Source organism: Ambystoma mexicanum, chromosome 2p, assembly GCF_040938575.1.
Source record: "Ambystoma mexicanum isolate Mex_15411 chromosome 2p, UKY_AmexF1_1, whole genome shotgun sequence".
NCBI lineage: Eukaryota > Metazoa > Chordata > Amphibia > Caudata > Ambystomatidae > Ambystoma > Ambystoma mexicanum.
The window spans coordinates 938,152,871-938,177,715 of NC_090923.1; the positions used below are offsets into that span (position 1 = coordinate 938,152,871).

General features: G+C 43.9%; 1 non-coding gene across 1 annotated transcript; it reads left to right on the top strand.

Moving 5' to 3' along the window:
* The first annotated feature begins 22,416 nt into the window (after positions 1-22,416).
* Positions 22,417-22,503, top strand: TRNASTOP-UCA (transfer RNA opal suppressor (anticodon UCA)). The gene has a single exon. It is a non-coding gene; the product is annotated as a tRNA-Sec (tRNA).
* Positions 22,504-24,845: the final 2,342 nt, after the last annotated feature.

Below are 24,845 nucleotides of genomic sequence, written 5' to 3' on the forward strand. Positions count from 1 at the left end.
TTGCCTTCTGGGCTCCCTTAAACCCCTGCAGTAAGGGCCTTGTGTAACTAAATTAGACAAAAATACATGATTTACTATAGTTACAGAGTCCCAGAAACAGCTGCATTTGTTTCTGTCATAATCTCACGCCGCTTACCTGCCCGTCTACGGTGGCCCCATCCCGGTGGTTCCGCTGCACGGGGAGAACGCAGCAGCTCTTATCTAAAGCACAGGGGTCCTGCGTTCTCCGTGGCGGTTACAATAGTGCCTGAACAACGTGCCATCAGCATTGGTCATGTGACCTGTCATAGTCACGTGACATTGTAATCAGGAAGTCACGTAGCCTCAGCACTATATAAGAAATGTCCATTCATTCCTCCTTGCTTCTTAACGTCTTTGGGTGGCTACTTTGTTTCCCTGGTACTTTTCTTGCTCTTGTGCTCAACTACATCCCCTTGCATTTTCCAGGTCACTTTCTGACCCCTGGCTTGTGTACTGGACTGCTTCTGGATTACCCTTCTGCTTCTACTGATCCTGTGGCTTCGACTTGGCTCTGAAACTTGTTGAACTTGGGTGGGCTGGACCTTTGGTTTTTCACGGATTGTGTGCCTCCCGGCTCACAGCAAGAACCTGGTGGATTTTATCACTGCGCTCCTGGTTGGTGCGTTTCCACCCTTCAGAGGGCCACATCATCTACGCATCGTCAGAACGTAGGTTTGTCTGGTGTCAGGTAAGAATAGGTTGTAGGTATACTAAGGGGAGAATACTTGCCAATAATGTTGTTATTGTTAACCCCTGTGTTTCCCTTTCAGCTACAGAGGACTCAGCTCAGTGCATCCAGTCTCACCTGTGGTCTCAATAACTGGCTAGGGAGTTTATTGTTACTCTCTATGGCTGGTGCTTGGGAACTGAGGTATAAGTTCACCTCGGAGGATCATAAGAACAGATTGAGAAGCCTTCCACTTCCCACCTGAACTTATGGACGCAGCTGGGGACCCGGTGGCGGCATTGGTGCTCGCTATCACCCAGTTTAGGGTAGAAATGACCGCAGCCAATACCATCTTGCACCAAAGATTGGATACCATCCAAAGTGAACGTCAGCCTATACCCCCGATAAGGAGTTTGGGGGGGCAGCCCCCCCTTATTCCAGCACCGGTATATGTTCCCACACATTCCCCTTAGCTCCACCGGAAAGGTTTTGTGGCAATCCATGGAAATTCTACACGTTCACGAACCAATGCAAACTCCATTTCCTATGCTGACCATAGTTCTTTCCTGACTATGTTACCAAAGCAGCCTTCACGCTATCCCACCTCGGTGGTATAGCAGCTACTTGGGCCAATCCGTTGCTAGAGAGCAACAGTCCAGTCCTGTATGATTTTGACCTGCTAATAACAGAAATGACCAAGGTCTTTGACACCCGTTTCAAGGCACAAGCCCGAGACTTGGAACTACTACACCTGACCCAAGGGAAGAATAGTCTGTCGGACTGCATCACTGGCTTAACCACCTTTAAGCATAAACATCATGGCCTGAAAGCAAGAAGGCAGTGGTGTTTTATAAAGGACTTAGCGACTAGATGAAAGATGCCCTGGCGGTAATACAGACCCTACCTACCCTGTTTTCTGACCTGGTAGACCTAACCCTGCAAGTGCACGCCAGAAGGGCCGAAAGAAGGTCTGAAGCACATAAAGGACCTGGGTTTACCACTCCACCTCCATCTCCATTTTCTGGTTTGGCTGAACCACCTGCCGAACCCATGCAGATTGGAGGTGTGTGTGGTCCCTTAACACTGTAAGAATGTGAAAGGTGATGCTTGACCAACACCTGTCATTATTGTAGTCAAGTGGGCCATTTTGTCAAGGAATGCCGTAAAAGGCCTAAGAAACAGTTGGGTTTTCAGAATGCTCATCCCTACAGAAAGGGGTATGGATGAACCCTGATTCAGGTACCCCTGCTAGGTGACCCACCCTTGACTCTACTGCTCATCTGGTACTGGACACCTGTCTTGCGATCCCTAGCTCCACAAAACATGCAGTACATGTTACCATCGAGTCCGGCGTTATGAGCAATTACATTGATATTACCCATGCCAACTCTTTGCAGTTCCCTGTTCAGGAGAAACCCAGACCCGAGTTGCTTCAAGCTGTTGACAGATCATCCCTTGTCTCAGGCCCTGACAAACCAAGCCACTCTCTCTTGGTATTTCAGGTATCCATTCAAAAAATATTACTTATGACCTCATTGCCACTCCCCAGTTAGGAATCATAATAGGAATTCCTTGTTTGAAAAAACATAACACTTTCATAGATTGGTCCCTGGGCACAATTGAGTTTCATTTGTCCTATTGTCTGGAACATTGTTTATCCACTCCTGTTGGTCTTGTATCTCCATGCCAAGCCTTAGTCTCCATGAATCATGTAGTTGGTTCTGTTACCTCTGTTGTTCTGAAGGAATATGAGTCCTTCATGGATATCTTCGACAAGGGCAAGGCAGAGGGTTTGCTGCCCCACCACCCTTATGATTGCCCCATTGATCTGGTCCCAGGCATGGAAATATCACACAGGCGCATTTATTCATTAACACCAGTAGAAGATCTAGCCCTGAAGCAATATATTGACTCTGCCCTTCGAAACGGACACATTTCACCCTCACAATCTCCTGCGGCCAGTCCCATATTTTTTGTCCCAAAATGCGAGGGCGATTTAAGACCCTGCATAGAATACAAGTGGGTCAATCGAACCACTATGAAGAACAGATATCCAATACTTCTGATCTCTGCCTTACTAGACCAGCTGCATCAGGCTACCATATTCACCAAACTTGACCTCTCAGGGCCTATAATCTGGTTTGTGTTAGGAAGGGTGATGAATGGAAGACCGCCTTCTGCACATGGTATGGTCTATTTGAATACAACATCATGCCATTCGGTCTGTGTAATACGCCAGCCACTTTTCAGCGCTTCATGAATGATATCTTCCATGACATTGTGTTTGTAGATTTTTATGTCATTGTCTTTTTGGATGATATCTTAATCTGTTCTCCTATGTATTCAACACACATTGGCCATGTCACAGAGGTACTGGTTCGGTTACGCCGACATGCATTGTACGGCAAGCCTGAGAAGTGTGCATTCCACGTGCATGAAATTGAGTTTTTGGGGTTTCATATTTCTGCACAGGGTCTATCTATGAGTACCAGCAAAGTAAGAGCCATTCTGGAATGGCCTGTGCCCACCTCTGTCAAGTCCTTGCAGATATTCTTGGGATTCGCCACCTTTTACCAGCACTCTATCCCTGGCTTCTCGCCTATTACTACTCCTTTGGCACGGATTACCAGTCCGCTCAATCCCTACATCTGGGCCAACCTGCAAAAGGATGCTTTTGATACCCTGAAAACGGTATTTTCTACAGCCCCCATTTTAAAACACCCAAATCCGGATGTTCCATTCATCGTGGAGGCTTATGCATCCTCATTCGCTCTGGTTGCCATACTCTCACAGGCTTGTTCAAATACTGGTCTCCTGCACCTGATGGCCTACCACTCCCTTAAATGCACTTCCGCAAAAAACTGCATTACACAGTAACGGAAAAAGAATTACTGGTGGTGAAAGATGCCTTTCAAGCCTTTGAGGCATCATGTACTGGGGGCCAAATGGCTTATTACTGTATTCACGGACCATCAGAATCTCCTATTACTGTATTCATGGACCATCAGAATCTCCACTTCCCTCAAGTGTGTGAACAGTCATCAAGTGCATTGGCATCTGTTTTTTGCTGCCTTTAATTTTCTTATGAACCCACACCCGAGCAACAGACACAGAAAAGCAGATGCACTGTCATGAAACAATGGGGGAAAGGTTCTCCCGGTGTTCCCCCTACTGTTCTAGAGAAGGTACACTTAAATTTCCTCTGCACCCCTCCTCCTAGTCTAGTCACCGCCATTTAGGATTGGGTTGCACTCAATCGGACGAATTGCAGGAATGGGATGGAACCTATCATGGGGGTTTGACTTTTTTCCAGGACCAACTATTTCTACCAACCCAGCATACCAGACGACAAGCGTTGGAGTGGTCCCATGATGCCCTAATCAGTGGTCATCCAGGACAAAACAAAACCCTGACTCTCTTGCAACACTGGTGTTGGTGGCCTACCATGAGAAAAGACACCATTGAATATGTCAACACTTGCAAATGTTGCGCCTAGGGTAAAAATCTGAGGGGCAAACCGCTCGGTCTACTCCAGCCTATACCCTTACCACATACACCCTGGCATACCATATCCATGGGTTTTAGAACCAAAATGCCCAAGATAAAAACGCATGACACAATATGGGTGGTAGTAGATTGTTTCACTAAAATGGCCCGTTTTGTTCCTTGCTCAGGTGTTCCTTTCGCTGCCGTTTTGAATTTCCGACATATATTTTGTCTTTTTTGGTCTTCCATCCATTATCATTTCTGATCGTGGCTCCCAATTCACTTCCCACTTCTGGAGAGCCCTAACAGCCATCGTAGGTATAGATGCACGTATTTCATTGGCATACCATTCTGAAACTGTTGGACAGACCAAGCGCGTGAATCAGACACTGGAGCAGTATCTACATTGCCTTTGCCTCCAACGCCAGGACACATGGCACAATGTTTTGAGTACAGCTCAATTCACATATAACAACGCTCCACACTCCACTACTGGGTCTTCTCCATTCTTTTCTCTTTATGGTTAGCATCCATATACCTTGCCCATCTCAAACGTCTCTGCTTCCACTGTCCTGGCTGCAAATTATTGTTACTCCAACCTGCACGCGGTCCATGAGCACACCTATGCAAATATCCAAAGGTGCAGGACACCATGCGTCGGGCGGTAGACAAGCACCGTCGACCTGCCCCTCCCTACAAACCTGGTGATGAGGTCTGGCATCTCTGTATTCCAGATTGCCATAAGCTACAACCGGTATTCATGGGGCCCTACCACATGACAAAGCTTGTCAACCCTTTCTCTTTTCATCTGGCTATGCCTGTTTCCTGGTGCATCCACCTAGTCTTTCACGCTTCCCTCCTCAAGCCATGTCCAGCCACCACACGTATTAACATGCCACCTCCTCCTTTCAATCCTGGCTCTGATGACAAATATGAGGTACATGCCATCCTTGACTCACGGTTCTTCAGGGGTGCTCTCCAGTACTGGTGGACTGGAAAGGATATGGTCTGGAGGAACGAACCTGGGAACCTATCAAGAACATCCATGTCCCTGCTTTGCAACAACGCTACCACCCATCCCATCCGCATTGGCCGCTGGGTCCACAGCCCTTAGGGGAGGGCTCTGTCATAAGCTCATGCCGCTTACCTGCCCATCCATGGCAGCCCCCAGCCCATTCATTCTGCTGCACGGGGAAAATGCGGCAGCTCTTCCCTAAAGCACCAGGAGTCCTGCGTTCTCTGTGGTGGTTACCATGGTGCCTGAATAACACCGTGCGGCATCAGAGATGGTCACGTGCTTGACGTATCGGAACACCAATCACATGACCTTTTACAGTCATGTGAACTTGTAATCAGGAAGTCATGTAGCCCCAGCACTATAAAAGAAATTGCCATTCATTCCTCCTTGCTCCTCGACGTCTTTGGGCAGCTACTTTGTTGCCTTCATACGTTTCTTGCTCTTGTGCTCAACTACATCCCCTTGGATTTTCCTGGTGACTTTTTGACCCCTGGCTTGTGTACTGGACTGCTTCTGGATTACCCTTCTGCTTCTGCTGATCCTTTGGCTTTGACTTGGCTCTGACTCCTGGATTGCTTTTGGAATCCCCTTGCTGATTTTTGGTGAACTGTGCATTTTTGAACTTGGCTCTGCTTCCTGGACTGACCTTGGATTAATTTTTTTGATCTGGTGAACTGGGTTTTTGACTTGCTTCTTCCCCTTGGATTTTTCTGGAATTTGTTGAACCTGGGTGGGCTGGACCTTTCGTTTTTCACGGATTGTGCGCCTCGTGGCTCACAGCAAGAACCTTGTGGATTTGATCATTGTGCTCCTGGTTGGTGTGTTTCAACTCTTCAAAGGATGACATCATCTACACATTGTCAGAACTTGGGTTTCCCTTGTGTCAGGTAAGAATAGGTTGTAGGTATACTAAGAGGAGAATCCCTGACAATACTGTTGTCATTATTAACCCTTGTATTTCCCTTTCAGTTACTGAGGACCCGGCGCACATGCGTCCAGTCTCACCTGTGGTCTCAATAACTTTCTAGGGAGTTTATTCTTACTCTCTATGGCTGGTGCTTAGGAACGGAGGTATAAGTTCATCTGGGAAGATCATTAGAACAGTTTTGCAGTGTTTTGTACCTACCTTAATAGGTAGATCTTCAGTACAAGGAACTGACAGGATAGCCCCAACGAATCCCTTGTTTTGCCTGACAAGGGAAACTCACATTCCTTGATTCAAGCTTTTGTAGCCCCTGCATCGACCATGAATGAAAACATTTGGTCACCTACCTTCCTTTCTCTACGTCCTTTGTCTGTCTATTCACTTCTTCCTGCTCTTGACTTCTCTGCTATCATAACAGCACAACGTCTACTTTCGCTAGCCTCAGTGCTTCTTATTTTTTCTGCTCCCGTGTCCCTACTGCCATTCACAGCCTATCCTCTATCCTAATGAAAAAGGACATAACCTCCCCTTTTTCACTCCTCCTCAACTCTTCATTTACTCTTCTGACTGCCGGCCTCACTCTCTCTCGCTCCGCCTCCCATCTCTCTGCTAGGCTGGAAGTAGGGGGAGTTATTCCCTTTCTGTTCTCCATTCAAAACCTTTCTACAGCCCTAACCATTTTTAAAGGAATCCTAGCTGATGGCGGAGTTACCTGTGTCCGTCTCGCAACCACTGGAGTGGCCACTGCAGAAAATGGAGGTTTGAACTCAGTGTCTGTATATCCTTCAGGGGCGATAAAGCATAGCACCCATATGGGGGCCGTGCAGAAGGAATTCCTGCGCCCTCCTTTTTCAGCCCTACCTCTGAGACTTTAACATTATGGGCCTTCTCGCCTTTCTCATACATCCACCATAACTCTAGGATGTTTAACCGCTTCTCTAACTTCAAAGCCTTGTACCCTGTAACTAAAAAAGTATGCAGGTTTTCCAATATCCCCTTATCATAGGTCCCCTCAGTAGGCCAAGAAATGAGCTTTTTACCCTTAGTGTCCCAGAGCCATTTCCAATGGTACTTTAAAATCTTTACCTTATAGCCAGGAAGTACCTGACACAAATGATTCAATGGAATCTCCATACTTCAAACCTAGTCTAACCTTTAACAATATAACTTCAAAATAAATTACTTAAAACACAGAAACTGAACCCACAGCGTAATTTCAACCCAAAGAACCCCTTTTTTCCCCTTCCCAGTTTCTTAATCTTCCCCCACAATCGCTCACTATCAGGAATTATGGGGGACGTGTGAGAGTAGTTTGCGCCAGAGTTGATGGGAGTTGGGGAAGTCTGGCACGGAACTACATTTCCCAGAGTTTCTGGGGGTTGAATTTGCATGCAGCAGCCTCTCATAAGCGGGTGGCAAGCTTCAGATCATGCTTGTGATTAGCTCCTGAAGCAAGCACGCCATGCCATTCGCCACCGCCACAAGGAATTGACCAGCTGAACACTGACTTGGTGTTCCACGAGTCCAGTGGCAGGCGGAGAGCCCGTGCCATTGGCGGTGAATGGAAGCAGCAGTAACAGATTCAACCTTCCCTGTGTCATGGCTGTGATTGTCCCAGGGGTAGGCGAACAGCGTGACTGCGACATGGCTAGCAGATGCACCAAAGCTGTGAGTTCCAGTCGATCAGGCAGAGTCATCACTGCCCCTGAAATCATTTGTGGGTTCAGGGGCAACAGTTAAGTGCTCTGCCTGCGCTTGTGTAACATTTACTTTTGAATTGTGGGCCAATTATGATAGTTGCATTTATTTCTTTTCTACAGAGTATGCTTGCACATAAGTTGGATGGACAATTAATAATGTTCAAGGAGTGCACAATCGTCAATGAATCAGCATGTCAGGAGTGCACAATTGCAATGTGGACAAATGAACACTATGCATTGGATGAACTGAGATTGTAGAGTGGTGACAAACCCCTGTGAGGGTGCTGACGACTTAATCTGGGTTGGAGCAGGGTACTTGGGACATGGTTGCAGGCAAATGTTACTTGAAGTTGGGACATGGTTGCAGGGAAATGTTATTGTGAAGTTGGGACATGTTGGAAAAAGTTATTAGTGAGGATATGTTGGCAGGAATATGTTAATGGACGCATGATTCTATACCGCAAGGAGACGGACCGTAACAACCTGCTACATATGAGTTTTTATCAGCCGAGCCTTATAAGTAATTTACCATTTAGTCAAATGTTGCGGGTGAAACACATAGTGAGCGACCCAGAGAATAATGCATGTTAATTTTCGGAGATGGGACAGAAATTCATTGCCCCTGGGTACAAAGCAAAAGAAACTGATGTGGCTACCACTAAAGTTAACCATATCGAACGCAGCACCCTTCTCATGCATAAGAAGAAACCCACCAGTATCCCACAACTTGTGTATGTATCCAGATTTCCGGTTCAGAGTAATCACATCAAGAACATCAACAAAAAGGATCTGGAGAACATTAAGCTGTGACCTAAGGGTTGAACACCTTTTTTTCTTCAACTAAACATTTTATTAAACATCTTCATGAAGTATACATCAACATGGCTCATAAACACAATTGCAGACAAGTCGAGCATATTTGGGTACGGCTACACATTTCGGGGGGGTCACATCTCAAGGCGAGGTCCCTTTAATTGTTTCATGTTGTAGCGGGTACTGCAGCAAATATGCATGAGGATTTCATGCGCTGTTTCCAGTGCTTTAGTCCGACCCATGGGGCAGTTTGTTTGTTTGTTTGTTTGTTTATTATTTATAGCGCGCACCAAACCCGAGGGTAACCGGGCGCGTTGTTCAAAAGGATACTTTAAACTTTACAGGTTACGCATGCTTACAAGTGGTGGTTATACATCGTAGAAATTACATAATGCAGGACAGTAGGGAGAATATACAATGTGCATAATATAAACATATAACATAATATGTACAGGAAATATGCAGTAGGAAGATAGAGAGTATATAATTATGTGCATAGTGCGTCTGTAGGACAGTAGTTATGTTAGTGTAGGGCGGGACTATCGGTCATTTTCTTTGATCCAGTTGATACAGTTAAATCTGAAGAGAGAGTAGGATTGGGTGGATCTCAGGCCGGGCGGGAGGGAGTTCCAAAGTTGGGCAGCTTTGACCGGGAAGCTGTTTCCTCCGGCCGTACTTAGTTTAAATGGGGGTATCACTAACTGGTTGGAGTATGCTTCTCTGGTAGGTCTAGTGGAGATTTTTCTGTTGAATTTAGCAGCTAGGTATTTGGGTGCTAGATGGTTGATACTTTTGAAAGTTAGAGAAGCTGTCTTGAGTTTGATTTTGTCCGCTGTGGAGAGCCAGTTGGATTGTCTTCTAGCCTCTGAAATATGCTCCCTTCTTGGAATTCCTAAGGCAGCTCTAAGAGCATTGTTCTGTAGTGTTTGAATCTTTTGCAACGTATGTTTATTGGCCCCTAAGTATAGTGCGTTGCAATAGTCCAATTTCGACAGCACTAATGCTCGAGCAAGGGTTAGGCAGTTGGCAGTGGATAGGTATGGTTTTGCGGCTCTAATCAGCTTGCAGGTATATGCGGTGCTGGATGCCATTGCGCTCACCTGTTTGGTTAGGGAGAGGTGGGAATCAAGGTAAAACCCTAATGTTTTTACCTCTTTTGCCACCTTGATAGTGTTGCCGTCTATGACGAAGGAGGAGTATTCTTCTTTTAATCTATTGATGTTTTGTTTGTTCCCCAGTATGATAAGTTCCGTTTTGTCATCATTCAGGCATAGCCCGTGGGTGGCCATCCATGCCTGAATGATGAGATAGGTCTTGTTCACTAATGCCAAATCTTGTTCATAATCCCCTGAAAGTGGTATGAGAATCTGAGTGTCATCCGCATAGTTAGTGTAGGTAACACCCAGATCATCTAGATCATCGAACAAGGGCTTTGTGAAGATGTTGTACATAGTGGGGGAGACACAAGAACCTTGTGGGACTCCACATGTGATGGATACAGGGTCAGCAGAAGTAGAGAAGACTCTCATAGTTCTACCGGTTAGGAATGATTTGATCCATGCGATGGCATGTGTGGAGAAATGGGCAGCTGTTTCTAGGTGGGTGCAGAGCACATCATGATCCACTAGGTCGAAGGCTGCAGAGAGGTCCAGTAAGAGGAGTAGGGCCATCTTTCCAGAGTCTCTCAGCTCATCAACCTGAGTTTTAAGATCGATGAGCGCGGTTTCAGTTCCGTGCTGGGGTCTGAAGCCTGATTGTCTTGTGCCTAAAAGGTGGTGCAGCTCCAGATGTTTTTGGATCTGCAGGTAGGCTACCCTGTCTAGGATTTTTAACAGGAAGGGTACCGTTGTGATAGGCCTGTAGTTAGTCGGGATGGATGGGTCCAGTGTTTGTTTTTTTAGGAGGGGGAGGACCCAGGATTGCTTGAGGTTATCTGGTATAGTGCCTGAAGCAAAGGAGGCATTAATAAGCTTAGAAATGAATGGGGAGAGGTCTCTGGCCGCGTCCTTTATTAGTTGGGCTGGGCATAGGTCGCCTCGGCAATTGGATGGCTTGAGTGAAAGTATTATCTTTTCAGTTTCGAGTATAGTTACTTTCGAGAAGTTAAATTTATGGTCTAGTTTAGAGCTGATTGGTGGTTTGCCTCTTGGGTTAGTTGAGGGTGGAATATTCTGTTTCTTTGTCTCAATTTTTGATTGGAGTGTGGCAATTTTGTCATTTAGTGCTTTTTGGATGTTCGAGCACCATATTTTATTTTTGTCACAGTTATCTTGGATAGGAATAGGGTTTTCTAGTTCCTTTAGTATAAGGAATAGTTCTTTCGTTCCAGATTTGGCCTGCAGTATTCTGTTGTTGAAATTATCTCTTTTTGCTTTCTTTATTTCATTTTTGTAAATCTTGGAGGCATTGATGAGTGTAATTTTATTTGTCTCTGTTGGGGTTAGTCGCCAAGCAGATTCGCATTTACGTTTTTCAAGTCTTAGAGATTTGAGGTGAGGAGTAAACCAGGTGTTTAGGTGGGCTCTGGGCTTACTCTTTCGCAGTTTCAATGGGGCAATAGTATCTAGAGCTGTAGCCATGGAAGAGTTGAATTCATTTACTAGTGATGAGGTGTCCAATAAGTCAGGTAGAGAGTTTAGTCTGGGGAGGATGAGTGGTAGCAGTTTTTCTGTAGTTATAAGCTTTTTGTTTCTGGTTGGCAAAGGGGGAGCCAGAGCATTTACATTAGGTAGGGCCAGGTTAACATTTAGGAGGAAAGTTATCAGTGCATGATCAGTCCAGATTTGTGAGGTGATATCGACAATCGTTGTATTGCAGTTATAGTCAGCAACCCAATCAAGTATACGGCCTTTTTCGTGTGTGGGTTGTAGGATTTTTTGGGAGAAGCCTAGTTCTGAGATGACATTAGTGATATTAGTTGCTTGCAGGTCTTTAGGGTCATTGTAGCCTAGGTTTAGGTCTCCCAGAAGGATAGCTTGGGATGAAGTTTTTAGGTTGTTTGAGAGGATTGTGGAAATGTCCTCCTCGAACGTGCCAATAGGGCCTGGTGGTCTATAGATAAGGTGAATAGTAATAGTTTGAGAGGGAGATGCGAGGAGTTTAGCAGTTAATGATTCGCAGGAGTTAGTTGTTGAACTTGATTCAGTTTTTAGGGTGAGATTATTTTTAGCAATAATAGCTAGGCCACCTCCTCGAGAGTTGACTCTGTCTTCTCTAAGTATGGTGTAATTATGGGGTAAGGCAAGCATTAGGGCAGGTCCTGCAGATTGGTGCAGCCAAGTTTCTGTTATGGCGAAGATGTCATAGTCTCCTATTTGAATGAGATCTTCTTGTAGATCTTCAGTTCGAGTTCTTGTATTCTGGGAGTTCCCCTGGGGCCAATAGTTTGGCATCACCTTCGTCTCTAGGGGTTATTTGAGCCAGCGGGTCATGGCGGTACGAGTTATCCCTGGGAATTTTTCTACGTAGTACAGGAAGGGGGCCCATGTGCTTTGAAATGTATTGATGTTCTCCAGGCGGATGGCCGTGATTTTTTCAGCCACTACTATGTCCCAACATTTCACGCACCACATGGAGGAGAGCTGGGCCATCAGGGTGTTTCCACGGGCGAGCTATGGGGATTTTGGCCACAGTGAGTAGTTCGGTGCATAAGTTTGCTATATACCCCGTGAGTGGAAAGGCCCCTTCTCCAGTGTCCCCTAATAGTACTATGCCTGGGTCCCATGGAATGGACAGACCCGTGATCAGACAAGTTTGCTCGAGAACCTCTCACCAGAATGGAGTAGCTTTTGGACAGGACCATAGCAGATGGAACAATGAGCCAGTGGCTGAACATCCTCTCCAGCAGTGAGGGGAGATTGACGGGTTACTTTTGTTTAATAGTTCAGTTCGGGGGTCAAATACCACTTGTAGCACACCTTAAATCCCCCTTCCTTATTAGTAATACATTTAGAGCTTTTATGCATTGGAACCCATATCCAATCCCAGTCTTCTACTTCTAGTGTTTACCTAAGGTCCCTCTCCCAGCAAAGCATGTATTTTTCCTTCCTATTCAGGTCAGATTTGTCAAGTAATCGGTATAGGGTTGAGACTTTACCCTTGGGTGGTGGTGTTGTTAGGGTGTGCTCTAGAGCCGTTAGGTCCCTCCTTCCCTTAGCCCTCATGGCGCTATGTGATAACCAGTGTGACACTGACACTGCTAGAATGACACTGACACTGCTGTGATTTCCGGTTCCGGTTCCTTCTGGGGGTGCGGCTTGAGTCAGTGCAGTGCAGCAGTAGGGGCGCCTTGGTGATGTGCGGTTTTTAAAAAAAAACCTTTTTTGGAACTTGGGTGGCGCCTTTCGAGGCACAGGACCTGTGACCTGTGGCTGTGTAAGTTTAAGTCCGTTAGCCGGCGTAAGCCAGCGACTCCTGTGAGGAACCCCGGAGGAGGAGGCGGAGGAGACGGAGCCCCGGAGGAGCCCCCAGAGTCTAGAGTACAAGACTGCAAACACTGTGGGAGCAAGCCGCTGGAGCCGCACAAGTAAAGCGGGTTGCAACAGCTGGGCTTCCGCAAACGGGTATGCGGTAAGGTGTACACAGGCGCAGGCAACCGTGTTCGTGCAGTGCAGTGCTGCAATTGATTGCTGGGTTCGCCTGCAAGCTGTAAGCTTTTTTTACCAGCACAGAGGAGCGATTGAGGATCACTGTCGTAAGGAACGCTACTGAATGAACATTCCATGTATTCTGACTCCGTGTGATGTGTGCCATGATTTTATTTTGCACTACATTACCCTAAACAGAGTCCAGCTGACGTCCCTCACTGTTTTAAAACAACTGAATGAGTAATGTGTTCTGTGTGCTAGGGCGACTGTGGGTGGAATACCTTTGAGCCCTGAGCGACACTGTGCTATTCATTAAGAGAGGAGTTTTTGTGGAATTACAAACACACGTGATGCACGGAATTGACTGTGAACTTTATGTCAGTCAGTTCTCTTACCTAAAACTGTGTGTTCTTTGTTAATTGTTAAAACCTGTAAAACGGTGACCTTGAGGGTAAACTCCATTTTACTCTTTCTTGGGGACTGTGGGCCATTGAGCCTTTGACCCAAAGGTGGTGTGCAGGTGCCAATCTAATTAATAACTGTGAGATAGCTGCAATGTATAATTTGTGGAGCTCTGCCAAGCCAGATGATCTCAACCTGAAAAAGATCATTATAGAGGATGTTGGTAAGGACCAGGGTGAGAGCGTGCAAGATACGCAAAGTAGCTCCTTTCTGAAGCGCTATAAGACAGGTGGGGGCATATTGCCCCCACCACCCAGTTTGTTCTCTTTGGATAATCAAATTCCCTCAACCTCTGGCTTTTTGAATGCATCTGTGGACCCTCAATCACTGCAAGGCCAGGAAGTGGGAATTTCGACACCGGTCAATCATCTTATTCGTGATTCACTGCCCTCCAATCTAGACTATACTTTGAGGACGACCACAATGAAAAATGCGATATTATCTAATTTCTTGCAAGGCTCACAACGAACAATGATTTGCCCCATAGTGGGTCCATCATTGAAGGAAGTAAATGTACCAGTGCTTACAACTGGGATGGGCCCTTGTGATGAAGAGTTATTGGAATTAGAAATGCCAATACCAACAAATGTTTCCTACGAATTAAATAAAATACGGAAGAACAACAAAAGAATTGGGGAAAGGAGGCCACTTTTCATGAACCAAGTAGGTTGGTGGACTCGTCTACAAATATCCAGAAAAAAGGCCAAATTGATTTAAATCCCCCCCTAATTCCTCTAACAATCACTGCTTTGAATTTTGTGTTAAGCTAATTAGTGAAAGTTTTTGAATCAATTTAATTGGAGGTACAGCAGCACTCAGGGATACTGTTGGAAATATCAAAGGACTTGGAATTGAATGATATAATGGTAACGGCTTTGAAAACAGCCGTCAATGAAGGTATGGGAGCTATTAAAAAAGAACTTCGGGAAATGTGAAGGGTGCGAGCAACACAATTGGAACACCTCTCGGTCCAATATGATCTGATGAAAATAGATTTAGGTGCTCCGGTGAGGAACTCGAAGTCACTTTTAAAGTCGAATGACGAGAGTGGCACTGTGAGCAAACACTGATAATCCCTGAGCCTTTGCCAGATGATTCACCATTGTCAGAATCAGTGATGGAGGAATTGCTCCGAATGGCACAGGTGATAGATTTAAATGTAACATCTAAAGTGCCTGTTCTGGAGTCCCCTGGAAATGTTATTATAAATTTGGAGGAACATGGAGTAGAGGGGAAAAAAGAAGAAATGGCAATGGAAGACGTGCCAAAATTATCAGAGGAGGTGAAAGGGAAGTGTAAAAAAAAAGGAAACATCTGACAACTGATACTAATCGTTTTATGAAGCTTCTCAAGGCAAATGCTGAAGAGGTGGAAATAGCAGAAAAAATGAATCCGCCAGAAAGAGGAAAAGGAAAACATCCGAGAAAAAATATATTAAAGAAAAGGATAAGAACCAAATAAAAGAAATCCCGGAGGCAGACCGAAAGAAAACGACAGTGGGCATTCAGACGGACATAGTGGAACCCCCAAAGCGTAGTGCCCCAATTTTTCTTCTTGCGAAGAAAAAAACGAAGATGGATCCTGCAATAAAGATAGCCCCAATTTTTCTAAAAATGAAACCGCAAGAGATGGGTCCGGAGGGAGTGAGTCTAACTCCAGTAGCAAGTGGCGAGAGACATAAAATAGGGACAAATGTAGGTTCACACTCTACATCCTTGGCGAATCCGGTGTCTGGAGGCTGCAAAGAAGTCATCCAAAGCCCTCTTTGTGTTGATAAGGGCTCTGAGCCAAAAAAAGAAAACATGCTAAATAAGCCTCAGAGGGAGCCCAAACCAATCCTTTGTGACAAAGCCTCAAATCACATAAATCAGCATAAAGACCTTAGAGTATATATCAAGAATAACTCCAAACCCCCAAGTGAGGGATCCGCTGAATCGCTCCAGGATTCTATCAGAAATCAAATATATTCCGGGTCTGAAATACTTTTCCTCAGATGATATTGATGCAGTAAAATTCCCCTTCTCTCCTGATACAGACAATGTTGAACTACTATTAAAATCAGATTTGGGTCTGGAATCCATTCTGGGGGAGGAGGAAGCCTGGGGAATAAGGGGTTTCAATGTCTCTAAGGTATGCCCGATGTCGATAACCCCCTCTGCCCAATGGAAAGGAAACCACCTGTGCAATCAAATCCAAAACAGTAGTAACAGCACGGGTATAACACAAACGGCAGCATAAGAAATGGTTCCTGAGATAATTACACAAGTCCTCCTTAGAATGGGTGTTCAACAAAAGAGCCTCTAGCAAAAAATAATTTGAAGGTATTATCATGGAATTCTAGAGGCTATAACTTATTCGTCTTAGAACCGAGAAAATCTTACATCTTTGGATACTTTGATTTGATCCTTTTTCAGGAAACCTGGTTGACCTGTGAAATTGGAATAGATGAAATTACCACGTACCATTAACTAGCAGCAATGTCAGAAGGAGGGAGACCTTCTGGGGGACTGATGACAAGTTGTAAAAACAATGCTCACTACGAAACCAGATTATTATCAAATGTGAAACAGGGCATTTTGATAGTGAGACTGGAATTGAAACCCTCAAATATGGGTCAGAGCTGGATTGTGGTACATTTATATTGGAACCCTAGTCAGGTTGGTCTCTTGGATTTCTTATCACAACTCTCTGATCTTTTGGTTAATATATTATCTCTCTTTCCCATGGACGAAATATTAATAGCTGGAGACCTGAATTCTCAATGTCTAATAACAAAAGATCAAGCCACAGGAAAAACTCGTCATCAAACGCATAATGGAATAATGTGGGTACATTTTATGAAGGGCTGGGATTTTTGGATGCTTAATGGAAACATTAGGGGAGATATCCCTAGTAATCCAACCTGGCATAGGGGATCAGCTTTCTCTACAATTGACTATTTTCTTGCCTCTGGAAATATCTATGAAAACTGTGCTATTTTACTGGTAGAAGAAGGAAACGTTTATGACCATGCAATGCTCAAATTAATAATAGATGTCAACTTGTCCACAACTGTCTCTGTATATACAGATAAATTGACTGTGAATTTGGCTGGTAACTGTATTAGAAAATTTGATAGAAGTGGAAAAAGCTTGACCAACAAATTGCAAAATATGGTGGATAATGTTGCTGAGCCGCGAATGTATGACACATGTAGTCCATTTAATTTTCATTTGTTTCTAATGGATTTGGATCCTCAGAAACAGAATAACCAAACACGTAAATTGTTTCATAAGCACGCCTTTAACTGCCAGATAATGCATCAGAAGAGATTTATAAGATCGAAAAAAGCTGAGTTAAGAAGAGCGAATCTCGATAGGAAATCATTTGAGATAGCGTTAATCTCCATCAATAATGACTATAGAAATTGGAAAGATCATTTAAGTCAATTATCTTTCAGCAAGATGGTGAAGCTATGTTAAGGTCAATGAGTCAGAGAAACTCAAGAAATTTCTGGGCTATTTTAGGGGCAAAGCAAGATCAGCAGATGGGAAACCAAGATTCTGTAATACAAGAACAGTCGTGGGTGGACCATTTTTCGGTGGTATGTGGGTCTGCAGGCTCTGATATAGATATCAATTGGGAAACTGCTTACTGGTCACTCTCGTACACTAAAGCTGATATAGAGCTTTTAATAAGGAGCTCTTCCACATCGAGAGCGGCTGGGCCAAATGGGCTTAGTAACTGGACATTGAAAATGAATCCATCATTGTGGGCCCATCTGCTTAAATTACTTTTTGATCAAATTATTAGAACAAAACGGCTCCCAGAGTCATGGAAAAATTCAATTACAATTCCGATCTTCAAAAAAGGTGACAGACTCCTAGCAGTGAATTATAGGCCAATCTCGTTATTAGATGCTGATAGTAAAATCTTTTTCGGCTTAATTTTAAGGGAGCTAGAAGAGTGGGCCAAATTAAATGGCATAATTCTGAAACAGCAAACCGGCTTCAGAAAGGGACTATCCACCTCCCTGAATGGTCTGGTTCTTAGTTGCTTGAATGGAGATGTTGGAGATAAACATGGCAACCCCCTTTTTGGAGCTTGGATTGACCTTACTCAAGCCTTTGACACGGTCAATCGGTCGCTTATGTGGAAGAAACTGCATGCCTGGGGAGTTCCATCACACTTGCTGTCTATCCTAGTTGAACTCCATCAAAACACTAGAATGAGAGTAAGACTCTCTAAAAGTGGACAATTAACAGACCCAATATGGGTAGAGAGAGGGGTGCACCAGGGTTGCTTGATAACGCCTCTCTTGTTTATTCTCTTTATGGCTGATCTGGGATCGGACTTGAAAGATAGTGGGCTAATACCACCATGGATCAGCTCAACTAAAATTAACTGGTTGGCTTATGCCGATGACGTGGTGGTGCTGGACCACTCACAGGTCGGCCTACAGAGATTGCTCCATGCACTTGATTTATATGCCCAAAATAACAATTTTAAGATTAATCCAGAGAAATCTAGGATTCTTATCTTTAAACATCCGAAGAAAACAGTCAAGAAATATTCCTGGGAACTGGACCATAGAAAAATTGAGATTGCCTCTGAGCTAACTTATCTGGGAGCCATAATTAAATCATACCCGACTAGGATCCATCTATTAAAAATGATTAATTAAAAAACTATTACATTGGGGGCTCAGATGAAAAGGATAAAAATGAAATTCTGTAAATTTTCTATACTTCCGCTGATAAAATTCTATTTAGGAAAGGTGGTCCCGATTATTTTGTATAGTATGGATACAAATTTACTTGCATTGGATGTGAATTGGGACTTGATTGAATCAAAACTTTGGAAAACAACATTATCCCATCCGAATTGTGTTCCAATTGTATCTGTGAGGTTTGAATTGGGGCTTTCCTCTTTAAGATCGAGGCTGGAGCGGAAATGGATCTTTTTGTATAGGTCCCTTTTGGTTCCTATAAAGGGTTCTGTATACGAGGATCTGTCCACCCTGCTCCAGGATAATAAAAACATATTTCTTGAAAAATTAAGGCTGAAATGTCGAGATCTGCTAGACAACTTAGGCTGTACAGCAGATATTTTGATACAAAACCCAATGAAAGTGAAAGATAGCCTGAAAAGGTGGGATTGGGTGACCACGGGAGAGAGGATAAGGATGACAAAATTATCACAATCCTTTTCCACAATGGGTAGAAAAAGGACAAGCCTTCCTCCATACTTGGAAAAATATCCGGATCCATGCTCCAGGGACATCTTTTTGAGGTTCAGACTTAATTTACTACCTACTCTGGAAATTCAATCAGCCAGAGATTTAATTCAATCTGGGAACTGTTGTGTGAAATGTGATACTAATGAATGTCAAACACTAAAACATCTGGTAATTAAGTGCACAGGCCCAAGGGAGATGAGAATTCTGAGACTGAGAAGATTTGTACATGATATCAGCTGGCTAGACACGGAGGAATTTTGGTTTAGATCCTCCTCTGGGGCTGAAACTTTTTTAACAGATGAAATGGTAAAACTACTGAGAGATTTAAAGTTAGACAATTATCAAGAAAGGGAACCTAGATGATAGTTGTAATTTTATTATTATTTTAGTTTTATTTTTCTTCTTTTTCATTGATATATGTTGAAGTGTATGTAGATGAAATATGTATTGTTTTTTTTTAATTCTTTGTCGTTAAATGTTTTGTATGTAAGGAAAAGTGTAAAAAGGCATATACTTTGGTTAAAGCACAATAAATAAAAAAAAAAAAAGATAACCAGTGTCTTAGTTGTGTGTAGTGAAATCTTTCCGCCTCCGAAATCTTGAATTTTATTTTGCACTCTTCGAATGTCAGAGGTGTCCCATTGACCAGGAAGTCTGATATTCATGTTAGGCCCCCCTCACTCCATCCTGCCAAGCCTTGTGGGGTTACGCCGGGGGTGAAGTCCGGATTGTTCCAAATAGGAGTTATGGGTCTGAGAGAGTCTGTACATCCCCATTTGCGTGCTGCTTTTCTCCAAACTTGCAACTGTGTTCTTAGTAGCTGTGAGTGGGCCTGGGTTTAAGGAGTTTCGGGATGATGTGATGTGTGGCAGGGAGGCTAGTGGAGCCAAACACCATTTCTCCTCCAGTAGCTTCCAACAGGGTGGGTTAGCAGTCACTTCCCATGTGAATGCATGAGAAAGCTGTGCAGCTCGGCAGAATCTAAATACATCCGGTACTCCCAGTCTAACCCCCTCTTTTGCCCCCGAGCCCCCGTGCCCATGCCCTTCTGGTATTTGCATTCCTGAGAAGCAGGAATCTGAGGGATGAACTGGTCACCACTAGACCATTAGGTCAGACACCCAATACGACACATACTGGAACAGATCCATGTTTGGATTGCAGCAATTGTGGATTTGTCACCAAAGTGAACACTATCAATCATCCTTGCACAGGGGAAAAGATCAAACTTAAGAAATATGCTACTTGCAACACCTCAAATATCATTTACTCCATCAAGTGTCCCTGTGGACAATACTACATTGGCCAATCCAAACGAGTGGCAAAAACCAGGTGGAATGAGCACAGATCCTGTATCAGGAATAGGAACGTGAAGGCTGCAGCAGACAGACATTGGCTTGAAAAAGGGCACAACATTTCGCAAATTAGATTTCAAATCCTGGAGACAGTAACAAGATCAAATCCACATGAGAACATTACCAAGAAAGTTGACAAGCCGGAGACTTATTGGATTGACCGTATGGGCTCTCTCACGCCCGACAGCATAAATGAAGAGATTAATTTTCTTTGCTATATTTGATTGGTGCACAAGACAGTTCTTTATCTATTAGGTGGAATCTTATGAGTTTTTACAATCGTAACATTGTTATGTTGTTTATTTTTTGTATTTGTACTTTACGCTTTTGTATCAATATGCAAGTTCTAATTGTAAATCCTTGATTTTCGGAATACTGATGTGTACAGAACCATTTTTGGGAACATGGCCCTTGCCCTCCTTGGTTATTCAATCGGAGACTACCAAGTGTGCTGCTATCACAGGTCTGCTTTTTAATTTGTGATCTCCATTGTTATTTTTATTTTCCTGTTTAATGTCATCACTTGGTATTTACACAGTGGAACATGTAATCTGAACGCAGCGCCTATTCTGTATTCACACTCTGCTTACACTTTGGACTTTGAATTTCATGTTCCACTGCAGTGGTGGTTTGTTATTTTGAACCAACAGTTTTGACACAGTGTCCTGCACTGTATTGATTTAGGAGGTTGCGTTGCACTTTGATTTCATCTACATTATTGTTACATTTGTGATATCTATTTATATCGTGCCACGCTTTACCATTTGTATATCCATTGTGCTCTACATTTTCTCTAATTAGCCTAGTGAATACACACTCTGTCTGTCACAGCACAGCCTGCACGGACCGGCCCCTCCGTTTCTACACGGAGAGTCTGGGACACGAGGCGTCATTGACGTTGCCACGCCACTGGCCTCATCACGTCATGTCGCCAGCGGTTACCTAGGTAAAGTTTATACACAAAGATGGCGCGCACGCACGCACGCACGCCATCACTGCTCACTTCAGTGTAGACTGGCAGAGCAGATAAACTATTCTGCGGTCACCGTGAATATCAGAATTTGCCTGATAGGAAGAGTTAGGACTTCTGTTTAACTATTGACACCCATTTCTTCCAGATGATCTGTCCTACGGCGGTTCACTGGATTTCAAAGTAAATTCCAATCACCGCACACGAACGTTATTTCACAAACAGCAACAATGCAGCCTCTAATACGACCTGTTATATTTGCAGATCCTCGCTCATTGGCCACACCATTAAGGTAGCCCACTCTTTCTTACGCAGGCGTGGCAGTTTGTGTCATGATTTCGATTTTGACCCTTATGTTGATCCAATAGAAATTGCATTAATAAGTTATGGTTTTCTTTATTTCCTCTCCATTTCCCTCTCTTTTGATGACATGTGTGTTTGCTTCTCATTTTTGGTATGTATATTTACATTGAATGCATTATGAATTTATGATGTTTATCATTTCACATGTGGGTCATTTATTCAGCTTTTACGATTTGGCAATTTGTTGAATTGTATTTCTACTACATAGGCATTAAGTGCTCAGCCCTGAAGAAGGAGTTATACCTCCGAAATGCATTGGAAACTGAGCCCTTACTGATGAGGATGTGATAAGCCTCTTTTCTCTGACTATTAAATCTATTTTTGAAGCAAAATTTGTTTGGACCTATGATACTTCTTTTTGATTGATACTTCTTCTTTGATTAATTCACATACTCAACGAGTTTGTGGGAATTTTTTGAAACCACATACTCCAAACTATATTAGAAGCTCCCACGGGAGAGCAGTGTGAGATCGTATGGTATAACCATGTGGTCTCACTCGGTTTTGCTCACTTACTTGTCTTTTGGCTCCAATTGTTAGCAGATCTTCTTAACCAGACAGCTCCTATAAGCTTGTTTCTATCACATACAGTTCTGAGAGACAATTAAATGTTCAAATACTGTGTATCGAATCACTGTAGTGCCCACCTTACATCCTCACTAAATAGCCTATCAGACCTCTCTCATATAATTGTGAAAAGCAAGAGCTGATTTGCAAGAGGAGTGTACCTTCCTCACCCGAACTAATTCACAGAGCAATGTGCAAACACTCTAATAAAGAACTACCTCCCTTTGTTGTGTCATATATAGGAGTCGCTGACACGTGCTCATATTCCCGTTTGAGCCTCAGTGGTCTGGTGTGCAGGCTTCAAACCTGTAGCTGTTTAGCGATAGAGTGGTTCAATTCCATTTTTCGGGCGTACTTTGCTTTTCATAATTTACATATCTTTGTGAGTGACTAATTGCTGTTCTGCTATAATGACAAATGTCTCAGTGAAGGCACGTGATGTTTTGAACGCTGCCCCTTCTGGTCGTAGCCTCTTCTGAAGTCCAACATGTTTTCATCTTTGACAATTGCATGGTAAACATAAGTTGGTAAAAAAAAAACCTAGGCTGTGATTCCCTTTAAAATGAGGGCAGAAACATCCGATCATGAGCACAGACCGAACCAAGTCACGTACCTCAGCAGGGGTGCAACAAAACCTACATTTCAGGGGAGGGTAACTGGTGATGGGTGGGCTAACTTGGAGGCTCCACCCCCTCTGTAACTGCTTTGCGTATTCTATTGAGACTATTCTTGTGAAGCTTTAATGTTACAGTCAACTATCTCCTTCACGTCTGAAAGCACCCACTTAAGAACTGCTGTGAGAATGAATGGTCCCTCACCCCTACCCTTCCAGTCACTCTCCTGGCATGCAAGTTATAACCCCACATCATTTCAATAGCCTAAAAATCTATGCATACGAATACAGGTGCTAACAAAGGAATGCTTGATGTTAGCAATTGCAGGGCCTTTGTTACCAGGGAAGCCCATGCACAATTTAAGGTATTTGCCCTGTCTGTCCAGCCATGGCTCTGGAGGTGAGCCAGGTCGAGTGAACATAGCGCATAATTTGGGGGGGGGCTAGAGCCTGATTAGCTCAATGGCGTTGTGCCACTGACAAGGCTATCCAGTCCTGTTTCTATGTGGACATCTGGGATTTGGGAGTTTTCCTAAATTTCAAATGGGAAAGAAAAAAGTACACATCTAGAATCCAGTGGATGAACTCAGGACTGAGTGGCATTCTCAAGAAGGGCAACAGGAAACTCGAGCGCTCTGGGTGTGAGGAGCTGGAGGTCAGCGTGAATGAGAGGCTGATACCTGTGCACAATATGTGAACCTGGCTCTTATGGACATTAGCTGGCAATTTTTGGAAGTGTGAGAAGCTAACTGGGAGGCGCTGGGGTGCGCAGTGTAAGAAGCTGGCACTAAGCAGTGTGAAAAGATGGGCAGCGTGGGACATTGGCATTGATGAGATGTGCGGGAACTACCAGTGGTGGTGGACAGAGTGAGAAGCCAGCACTGTTTCAGTGTAATTAGAGGGCATTGATTGGCAGTTTTAGAAGCAGGGATAAGTAGGCATAAGAAGGGAAAAGTGGACATTGCAAGAATTGGATGCTGGTGGACAGTGTGAAAAGTTAGTAATGGCAAGAGCCCAGTCAGTCAATCAACCCCCGAGATTGGGCTGCCTTCAAGTAATTAATTTCACGCCGAATACAGACGCATTCAAATCGTGTGTGCTGATCAAATGCATATATATCTTTGTTACCACTGAGACAGCACTCGGGGGCTCTAATCACCAGCAATGTGTTTGCTCTCTGCCGCCCTTAATTTCCGAGCTGACTGAATTTGCCAGCACGCGCCGGTAAAGCAACGGTCTGACTCAAACACCTGTCTGCCAGTTTTGCTGTTATGATTCATTAATTAGTGCCGAGACCAACCGCTCAGTGAGGCAGGTTCTACTGAGTCACATCCTCAAGTACAGGGATTGTTTACAAGCGACGTAGTCCTGACTTACCTAAGCATGGTGACAGCATGCACGCATCACCCCCTTACTAGACACTCCCAGGGATCCCAACCCCCCTCTGTTTCTACTGAATGGCACACAGACACAGCCACGGTGCCCCCATCTTCCAGCCTTCCACACGTCACGTGCACAGCAAACAACATTACTCTGATCATTCCACATTGTGAAACAAAGAGCAAGTCCGAGACAGGCGTTCCACAGCAATCCCATGATCCTTTGGCGTTCAGATATATGCTAAATAGCCTATCAGACTGATCAGAGTTTCACTGCTTTATATTACTCCTTCGTATAATTGTGAAAAGCAATAGCTGATTTGCAAGAGGAGTGCACCTTCCTCACCCGAACTAATTTACAGAGCAATCAGAAACACTCTAATAAATATATGCCCCACATTATTGTGTCATATATAGGATTTGCTGACATTTTACATTGATATTTTCGAATGTCATTTTCTCAAATTTGACGATTTTCTTTTTTCCTGAAAGGTTCTTTATTTATTTTTAATTTTGGGGTTGCCCCCCCAAACCCGTTTTTTTGTTACACTTTTTTTACTAGCGAAACCCCCAAAAAACATATACAATTTAAAAAAAAAACATTCGAAAAACAAATTTTCCAAAATGTTTTCGACATAATGGTCATACGAAAATATGTTTTCGAAAATATGACCGGATAGCGTTGCTGACATTTGCTTGAAT